This window comes from Sinocyclocheilus anshuiensis, unplaced genomic scaffold, assembly GCF_001515605.1.
Source record: "Sinocyclocheilus anshuiensis isolate Anshui unplaced genomic scaffold, SAMN03320099.WGS_v1.1 scaffold1085, whole genome shotgun sequence".
In the NCBI taxonomy this organism is placed as follows: domain Eukaryota; kingdom Metazoa; phylum Chordata; class Actinopteri; order Cypriniformes; family Cyprinidae; genus Sinocyclocheilus; species Sinocyclocheilus anshuiensis.
The window spans coordinates 189,278-199,689 of record NW_015557129.1 but is presented as its reverse complement, the minus strand read 5'-3'; positions in this window follow the sequence as shown (position 1 = coordinate 199,689).

The window sequence follows — 10,412 nt, the reverse complement described above, 5'->3', positions numbered from 1 at the left end:
AACGACAGACGCCGGCTGAATGACAGACGCCGGCTGAACGACAGACGCCGGCTGAACGACAGACACCTGCTTGAATGACAGACGCCGGCTGAATGACAGACGCTGGCTGAACGACAGACGCCGGCTGAACAACACAACACAACAGCTGAATGACAGACAGAAACCTGCTGCCAGTTATCCACTTTATCTATCTATCTGTCTTTCTGTCTGTCGAATTTAATTTGAAATTTGCTTCCTAACATTCAGTTTTCTATATCATTTCACATTCAGCTCAAATTAAGAACTGAACTGGTGTTTTGGTTTTCATCCTCTCAGTTCATTTGTGTTTATTGTCATCAGAGAAGCTGACGGTTGTAGATGTTTAGTTTTAGTTTCTGTCCTGTAAGGACGTCAGATCATCAGAGCGAATCAGACGTCCTGAAGGCTTCGTGTTTATCATTTCTAAAGTGACATTCTGCCTCAAGACAAAAACACACCATCGACTAAAACAATCTGTTGCCTTTGAAACTCATAAAGCTGCTGATGAAACTGCTGAGGTGTGTCACCTGAAGGCTGCGTCTGCCCTTCATCTTCTCTGCCCGGTTCCTCTCAGATTTAATATGCCACCATATGAGCAGCGATTACGCCTGACGGATCTCTAATGCATTTGCACATCACTGGTCTCTGGGGTCCTCAGACGGCAGTGACCTTCAGCGCCATGGACTCATGGAGCCTCTTCTCCTCCTCCAGCATCATCTGTTCCTGGCTCCCGCTCAGGTTTACGGCTCACTCCTCTAATTGCTCCACGCTGCAGGTTTGATGGAGCTCCTCTGTGAAAAGCTGTTGTGGAAACATGGCAGTTTAGTTGCACCTGTTCAAAGTCCATAAACATCCACAGCAGTGAAGCCAGAGACGCATGAGGAGATTCCCACTTGAAAACACAAACACAATTACATTAACATTCATTCAGCAGCGCTAATTAGATCTCATCACCAATACAGTAAGTCTGTGTTGCTCTTTGTGAGTTTCTGATGAGATCTCACCAGTGTCGGTGCTGATTTACCAGGACATCAAAGTCAATGATCAACTCAAACCATCTGAGCTGCTCTCCCTTTTTCTATTACTGTATGACAATAAGTGACTCATTTGAGTCTGTTTTGATGAGGAACATCATCCCAATTACATTCTGGGTCACGTGACCTTGTGACATGTTGTTATTGTGCATCATACAGGGCTATTATAGTTAATTAACTAAAACAAACTATTCAAAATATTTGTATTACTTAAAATAAAAATGAATGTTAACTGAAATAAAATAAAATAAAATATAAAAAGGTACTTTATTTCAGCTAGTTGCCATGGCAACATTTCTCATTTTTGTTAAGCTTGTACTAAAATAACTTAAAATAAAACTGAAATAAAATTAATAAAAATATACAGACATATTTTAAAACAACAAAAATTAATAAAAATGAAAAAAACACAACAAAATGACTAAAAATGTAACTAAAATGAACTTATTAAACATTTTATTTCAGCTAGTTTCCAAGGCAACATTTCTAATTTTTATTAGTTTAACTTGATGAACTAAAATAATTAAAACTAAAACTGAATAAAAAAAATTAAACTATAAATACATATGAAAAAAAACACAAAAACTATTAAAAATCACAAAAACACAACAAAATGTCTAAAACTTTAAGTTCACCATAAAAAAGCAGAAAATATAAAAATAAAATCTAATTCAGAATTTTAACAAAAACTATAATAGTGTATCCATGTTAAAAGAACACTGGCATCAGATTATTTAGATTTATTACATTCTGGATCATGTGCCCTCCTGACACATTGTTTATCAGATTATTTAGAGAAATTACATTGGTTCATAGATTGACCTTTAACCCCGAGGATCCTCCTCTGCTGTGGTGGGTTGTTGGAGGTCAGAGGTTTGTTTTCTGTCTATGAAGTGCAGTTCTTCTTCCTGCTTGTAATGAGACGTGATCAATCCTCTGTGCTTTAATTTCATCTCCTCCTCCTCATCTTCATCAGTGCTTCAGCGCCTGCTGGAGAGCTGAAGTGAACGTTTATAAACTCTTATCACGCTGTGTGATGTGAAGCGTGGTGGCCACGGGCGTCAGCTGGACGCTGAATGTATGGAGAGTGTTTATCGATGAGAGGAATCCGCTGTGGAGCTGAAGCGAGATGCGTGTGTGGGTGGAAGCGCTGCTCCAGCGTGTTGAAAATAACCACCTCTGCAGCGGCCTGCGGGACTGAGGCCAAACGAACGACTAGCGGCGCCTTCACTCTGAGCCATTCCTAAAGTCTTCATGAGCTCGAGACAACTCTAGTCCTCACTTCACATGATCAGACCCCTCCCTGATGTAGGGCACTCATTAGTGCACACCCGCTGACGACTCATTACAGCGGTCTGATTACAGGACAGTTATTTAGCTGATTTAACCATTTATATTGCATTATAAAATAAAATACCATTCACTACCGGCCAATAATAACGTTTTAAATAATTAAGATTTTTAATGTTTTTGAAAGAAGTCTCTTCTGTTCAGCAAGGCTGCATTTATTTGATACAAAATACTGTAAAAATTGTGAAATATTTTTGCAATTTAAAACGGCTGTTTTCTATGTGAATATGTACTAAACTGTAATTTATTTCTGTGATGCGCAGCTGTATTTTCAGCATCATTACTCCAGTCTTCAGTGTCACATGATCTTCAGAAATCATTCTAATATGCTGATTTGCTGCTCGAGAAACATTTCTGATTATTATTAATACTATAGTGTGTATACACTACTATGCAAAAGATTCGAGTATGATTAAAAAAAGAAGCACGCATTCAATTGATGGAAAGTGACAGTAAAGGCATTTATAATGTTACAAAAGATTTCTATTTCAGATAAATGCTGTTCTTTTGAACTTTATGTTCATCTGTGAATCCTGAAAAATAACATGTATCACAGTTTCCACACAAATATTGTGCAGCACGACTGTGTTCAACATTGATAATAATCAGAAATGTCTGATGATGATGATGATGATGATGTGAGGAGGTCACGGTCAGATGCGGTCAGGGTTTGTGTCTCTCTGAGAGTGTTTGTGTTCAGTAGTGACAGCAGTGAACGCTTGCTTTAGTTCATGTGGAGCTGCTGAGAAGAAATCTGCTCTCTACAGACTCACAGTAGTTTAATCTGGAAGCAGTAACCTCAATTATTAATTGCAGAGCAACTTTCTCCTCTGTAGTCCTCAAAACATAAATAAATGAATAATCATATTGCATTAGTTTTAGTTACATTCACTGAACCTGCTTCTGCTTGGGTTCACTTTTCTCTCCTGTTCACTGTTTTCATGAATCTGACAGACAGACGCTCTCATGTGGAAGGAAACTGCAGTATCGCTAGCTCTGGACAGGGATTTTATGGTTAACTAAAACTAGTTCCTCGCCTTTGTCTTGTTTAGTTGGGGACGCTTGACTGATTGCACAGACTCTATTGAAGAGAGCTGAACTGAATCATCAATGAACTGACTTTAGCTGGAAAATTAAAGTTTACAGAGATAAAGTAAAATATAAAATAAAAACTTAAACTTATTTTAGTAGCTTATTTTCATTTAGTTGATAAAAACTATATAGGCATTTAAAAAAGACAAAACCACAACAAAATTACTAAAACTGATTAAAAATGAAAACGGAAAATATAACAATAAAAAAATATAAATCAAATTCTTAGTAAATATTTTAATAGTCTTAAATGATGATGTTTCTGAGTGGGCTTCGCTGTTTTTTTTTTGTCTTTTTTCTCTCTATTATTTATACAGAAGCCATGACAGGAGATTATTAGTATGAGCAGCATCAATATCGTTGATATATTTGACAGTATGATGCTCAGTGTCTGTGCTGAGATCAGTGTGTCCGTGTTCAGATCGCGCTCGCTGTTGTTGTGTCTCCGCGAGCTGCGGCAGATTATGGCCTGTCACACTTCACCTCTCCTGCAAGCCGCTGTCACATGATGTAACCCTGAATAAGAGCAGGTCAGATGTGATGTTGTTAAAGGGGTCATATGATGCTGCTAAAAAGAACATTATTTTGTGTATTTGGTGTAATGAAATTCTTCCCACATAGTGACGTAGACATGTGGGGCGTGTTAGAACGAGCCGTTTTAGGTAGGTGTGGCTGACTCTTAACTTTTATAAAGAATATCTCTTTGGATTTGAGACTTTAGTCTTTGCAACTTTACAGATCTTCTTTATGCACCAAGAGCTTGTAACACTCCAAAGAGAAAGGAAACATTGAAATCGCATCATATGACCACTTTAAGTTACCACACAACCAAGAAGTTTGGGTTTCTGAATCTGAATGAAAGATGAAGTTGTAGCGGCGTTTATCGAGACAGAAACGCGCCGCTCGCTCATCGTCCTGTCATCATTCACTTTTACGATTCACAGCTGCTGACTTTATTCTGTAGCCCGATAAGTGACGTAAATGATCACATGACTTCAGGACGGTGTTATTTCAGTATCAAGACACTATTATAGTTTTTGTTAATATTTTGAAATAGGTTTGATTTTTAGATATTCTGCTTTCATGTTAATTTTAGATAAAGTTTTAGTATTTTTTACAGTAATTTTCGTTGTTTTAAAAAATCTGCATAGTTTTTATAATTGTTTTTTCAATTTTCGTTTTAGTTTTAGCTATTTTAGAACATCAAGTTAAAATAAATGAAAATTTGAAATGTTGCAGTGGAAGCTAAGTGAAATAAAAAGCCAACAGGGATTCACAAGATTCTTTAAAAAAAGACTCTTGAATCCAATCAATCAACTCTGAATCACAATATATAAACACATTATCTTTTAATGGAGGCTAAGTGAAATAAAATGTATATATATATATATATTATATATTATATATATATATATATTAGTTTTTATATTTTATTTAATTTAGTTAAGGTTTTAGTTTAGGTTTGTTGTTTGTTTTTGTCATTTTTATTAGTTTCTTTTGTTTTTAAGTACGTCTATATAGTTTGTATTCATTTTTATTTCAGTTTTAGTTATTTTAGTATACTAAAATAAGTTTCATACTGTGAAAATGTTCCCATGTGCAAAACACATATTTCACACGTGATTTTAACATGTGATTGGTAGACATGACCAGACAGTTTACACAAGATGCCCAACACATACTTGTTTGTTTTTATTAAGAGGTTCTGCTTTAAATGCCTAGGCAACATTTTTACTAAAACTTCTCTAAAGGATGTTTTTAAAATTGTTTTACCAGGAATAATCTTAATTTTTTAAAAAAGATTTTAAGATCAAATATTGAAATGAAAAGTCTTATATAATGTTTGTTATATTGATGTGAGTTGGTTGTCAGTAGTTGTTTTTCATCACTATTGTGTTACTACTGTTTGTTTAAAATACATTGATCTTAAAATAGCCCCAGATGATGGTATGGCCATAAAAATAAATAAATAAATAAATAAAATTCATGTATGATTGCATATGTGAAATTTGTGTGTTTTGTTCACAGGATGGAAATAATAATCATAATCATCTATGTGCGTTTGGAACGACATGCAGGAGCACGAGTGACCGAATATAAAGTGAGTAAAAGCAGATTTGAGTGGTTTCTGACGTCTGATGAGGGAGTCTGCAGTCGCTGTGAGCCGCCGGCGCTCCGGGACCTGGCTCTGCTAGTGAAGAGGACGCAGTGTTCACCTATAAATGCCTAATGAGGGATCATTCATCTGAGGAACGCATGGAAAAAGGCCAGTCTCCCCCATTTGTGTTATTTATGAAGAGTATCAATGAATTTTTCTGTTTACAGTCATACTGCATGTAAAGATCAGAAGTCGACATCAACCTCATGCTGTTTCTGACTCAAATTTCATGAATGCAATATTACGATCACTGAAGACAGAAATTCAGTGTGAAGATGTTCAGAGAGACATTTTGACTGTAAAATTGTAAAGCTTCAGTAAAACGCTGTTTATGATGAACTACGTTACTGTATACAGAGAAATATTAGATTGTGAGTGTGTGTGTGTGTGTGTGTGTGTGAGTGTTAGTGTACTGGTTTATGTGTGTGTGTGTGTGTGTGTGTGTGTGTGAGTGTGTGTGTAAGTTGTGGAACATGGAAAGGACTAGTTTGATGATTATTAATCCATCATGTTTCATGCAGTTTTCTAATTTATTATTCTGCTCTGCATATTTTTTTAAGATACCAGTCAGATTTAAGTCATTCAGGCAGTTCGTTATGTTAACAGGTTTTGACCTTTAACCAGAAAGACTCTTTATATTCAGTAATCTCATTAATTTGATGGCACTGACTGTTGGATGAGAATAAAAATTGAATTGACTGGAGCTGAAGAACGACACCATTGTCTTCAGTAGAGCTGCTTATCGCTGAATTGAAATTGTTTTATAATTGATGAACTTTACTTATGAACTGAACCGAATCAGCACTGAACTGACTGCAACTGAACAAGCAGAACTTGGATTTGAAGTTTGCATCATTGATTCTGTGACTTTCCTTGACTTCACCGGTGAAATATTCAGTCAGGAGGATCTGAAACATTCTAAGTAACGGCTGCCAAATTGAGTTGAACTGAATGGAAAAGTTTTACATTTATAATAAAAAAAGTTGGCATTGAAACTTTCCAAAATGTCTCTGTGTGCCAGTAATGCTTGATTCCCGCGCGGCTCTGCCAGCCTGTGTGTGTTTGACCTGTGTGAGAGTATGTGTAACTGAAGATTAAGTGTCTGTGTGTGTGTGTATTAGTGTGTGTGTGTGTGGATGGGTGTATTAGTGTGTGTGTGTGTGTGTGTGTGTGTGGTCTGTGTATTAGTGTGAGTGTGTTGTTCTTCAGGCTGGAGTTCCTCTGCTCAGGGATTCTGAATCTCTGCTGAAGGTGCTGGAGAGCAGGACTGTGGGAACGTGTTCAGCGTTCACATGAAGAAGTGCAGAAGAACTGTTTACTGCACGTTCCTTAAACCACTTATTCCCACAGTGATGCTTTATTAGCATCTGCCGGGCCTGTCAATTCCAGCAGTTTTTCTCTTCAGAACTAAAGGCAGAATAAGCTCCTCTCAGGTCTGACCCAAAACACCACCGCCGTTGTTTTTTCGTGAGAATGAATGGCTCAAGAGCCCGTCCGCGCGCCGCACGGCTTTTCATTTCAGCCCGCCATAATGAATCTTTTGAACGCGACGAGATTATGAATAACGAGTGCTTTGATTGTCCAGGTACTTCATGTCAGCGTAAACTCACATCCAATTACCACAGCCAGATAAAATGCTGCTTTCCTGCTAATCCTGTAATTATACATAAGCTTTGTTTTGCCTTTATTACCGCATACAGAAATCCCTAATAATAAACACGCTGTTTGATATTTTAATTGACTCGGCCTCGTGGGAGCAGCAGCACGCATCAGGAACCGCTCGAGCTGCTTCTGCTCTCAGACTGATCTGATACAGTGATGTTCAGTGTGTTCCTCTGATTTACTGTAATATTATTGTTTAATGAAGGTCAGATTCATCATCTGCACATCACCTCATGCATATCTACAGGATTTCACTGCATCACCTCATGACAGATAATATTTTACATTGACATTTATTTTGGATTTTAAATCTGGATCTTCAGACTGATAAAGCTGATTGAGATACCATCAGCACCATGTTTCTATCAGAGGATAATCATGACAAGCAGTGATGCTGTTGAAATATCCAGACCAGTTTGCAGGTCTGTCAGTTGAATTCTATAGCGCCACCAACTGCTCAAAGTTCATTAATGAACTTGATTAAAACTGATTTGCTTTGCGTTTCTCTGAACTGTTTGTTGCTCCACACATAGACTTGACTTTCTTCAAAAACAGTGATGTTTAAAGTTGGTTGAATCAGTGTTTCTGCAAGTCTTGAAAAGTCTTCATTAGCATTTCCACAATCTGAAGCCTAAAAAGCTCTTAAATCAGAGCAGAAAGTCATAAGGTCGTGGCATTAAATGTTGCATGCACTGCAAAAAAAAAAAAAGAATATCTTGCTCAGTGTTTTTGTTTGTTTTCCTTAAATCAAGAGACATTTACTGGAGACGCAAAATGAAGATATGAAGTCTTGGTTTATGAGAAATTGATCAAAATGAAGTGAGTTCATATAGAACAAAGATCTGTCAGTGGGAATGAAAACTTGTTTTCCCTTTGAGTTAAGTTTTTCTGAGCCCACTGGCAGATATTTGATTTCACTGAGTTCCATTCAATTTATTCCTTAAGTTTTCTTTACTTGCTCTTAAAAAGTCTTAAATTTTCCTTCATCAAACCTGCAGAAAGCCTGAAGGTGCACTTTTCTTCTAAAGTTTCAGATTCGGGTGTTTTGAGTTGAATCTCTTCTGCAGTTATCTTCATCTTGTTTGTTTCCCGCAATCTTGTTTTTTGTAGTTTTCATTTGTTGTTTCCACTGCTGCTCCTGTGACTTTCGTAGGGCTCTTTACCAGCATGTTCTGATGAACCTGAGAGCTTTGGTGACAGCTATACCCAATAATAAAATAATAACAGAAATAATTAAATGAATAAATAAATATTGGACTTTTGAAGTCATCGGTGCCGGTTTGGGGACAGCGCCACCAAGTGATCACCCAGTGAAGTGTTTTCAGGTCCTTGTTCTCCGTAGATTGGGCTGGTAGGACGCTCAGATGATTGACAGGTGTGTCTCCTTGGCAACGGGCGTGTGTGTTCAGATCTCAGGTGATCTCAGAGTGTCTGTTCATTGTGATTTGCATATATGTTAATTTATTGCTCTTGCTGTTGGTCCGATGGTCAGTCTGTATGTTTTCATCAACAGTTCTGCTGTTATTCTCTGCTGATCTGAACTCATTCATTAATCATGAGTGTCACGGAGCCACATACAGGAAAACTCTTTGAAGACGCTTTCAAAGTCTTCCTTCACCTGCAAACTCACCCTGATGAAATATTCTGAAATCTGAGATTCCAAACATATGAATTCTGCAAATAGAGCATAAGCAGCTGAGGAAAATAAAAGTTGGGCGATCAAAGACGACGGTGGTAAACACATTCAGATTCAAGAGTCTCGTGCCACAATGAAGTTTTCTTGAGTTTTATTTCTAGCGGTAATTCTAACAGCTCTTCACTCACGTGTTCTGGTTCCCAAGTTCAAGGACAGAAATAACCGCTGACTCAGTGAAAGATCAACCCAGCACTCTGATGGAGGTGTGTGTGTGTGTGTGTGTGTGAGTGTGTGTGTGTGTGAGTGTGTGTGTGTCACTCAAGGTCGTTTGTTCATTTGTTCTCTGAGCCATTTGTGGAAGTGCAGATTTGCAGTGAAATCTCAGTATGCAGAACACAGTCAGTGTGACGTTCATTACACATGCAGGGAGAGAGAAGCGCTGGAGCCGCGCCAGACAAGTGTGTGTGTGTGTGTGTGTGTGTGCGTGAGAGTGAGAGTGTGTGTGTGTGTGAGAGAGTGTGTGTGTGTGTGAGAGAGTGTGTGTGTGTGTGAGAGAGTGTGTGTGTGTGTGAGAGAGTGTGTGTGTGTGTGAGAGAGTGTGTGTGTGTGTGAGAGAGTGTGTGTGTGTGTGAGAGAGTGTGTGTGTGTGTGAGAGAGTGTGTGTGTGTGTGAGAGAGTGTGTGTGTGTGTGAGAGAGTGTGTGTGTGTGTGAGAGAGTGTGTGTGTGTGTGAGAGAGTGTGTGTGTGTGTGAGAGAGTGTGTGTGTGTGTGAGAGAGTGTGTGTGTGTGTGAGAGAGTGTGTGTGTGTGTGAGAGAGTGTGTGTGTGTGTGAGAGAGTGTGTGTGTGTGTGAGAGAGTGTGTGTGTGTGTGAGAGAGTGTGTGTGTGTGTGAGAGAGTGTGTGTGTGTGTGAGAGAGTGTGTGTGTGTGTGAGAGAGTGTGTGTGTGTGTGAGAGAGTGTGTGTGTGTGTGAGAGAGTGTGTGTGTGTGTGAGAGAGTGTGTGTGTGTGTGAGAGAGTGTGTGTGTGTGTGAGAGAGTGTGTGTGTGTGTGAGAGAGTGTGTGTGTGTGTGAGAGAGTGTGTGTGTGTGTGAGAGAGTGTGTGTGTGTGTGAGAGTGTGTGTGTGTGTGTGTGTGTGTGTGGCAGGTTGACAGTCTGTCTCGTAGACATTCAGTATTAGTATGTTTGACAGATGTTTGCTCAGCAGATGTTGTGTAGTGTTTGAGTTATGTGGAGCTTTGGATTTCATTTCATGTTATCTGAAGACTTTTTTTCATCACAAAGTCTCATCAAGGTTGCATTTATTTGATGAAAAATTCCCTAAAAACACTGAAATATTATTATAATGTAAAACAGCTGTTTTCTATGTGAATCTCTGTTAAACTGTCATGTATTTCTGTGATGCGCAGCTGTATTTTCAGCATCATTACTCCAGTCTTCAGTGTCACATGATCTTCAGAAAT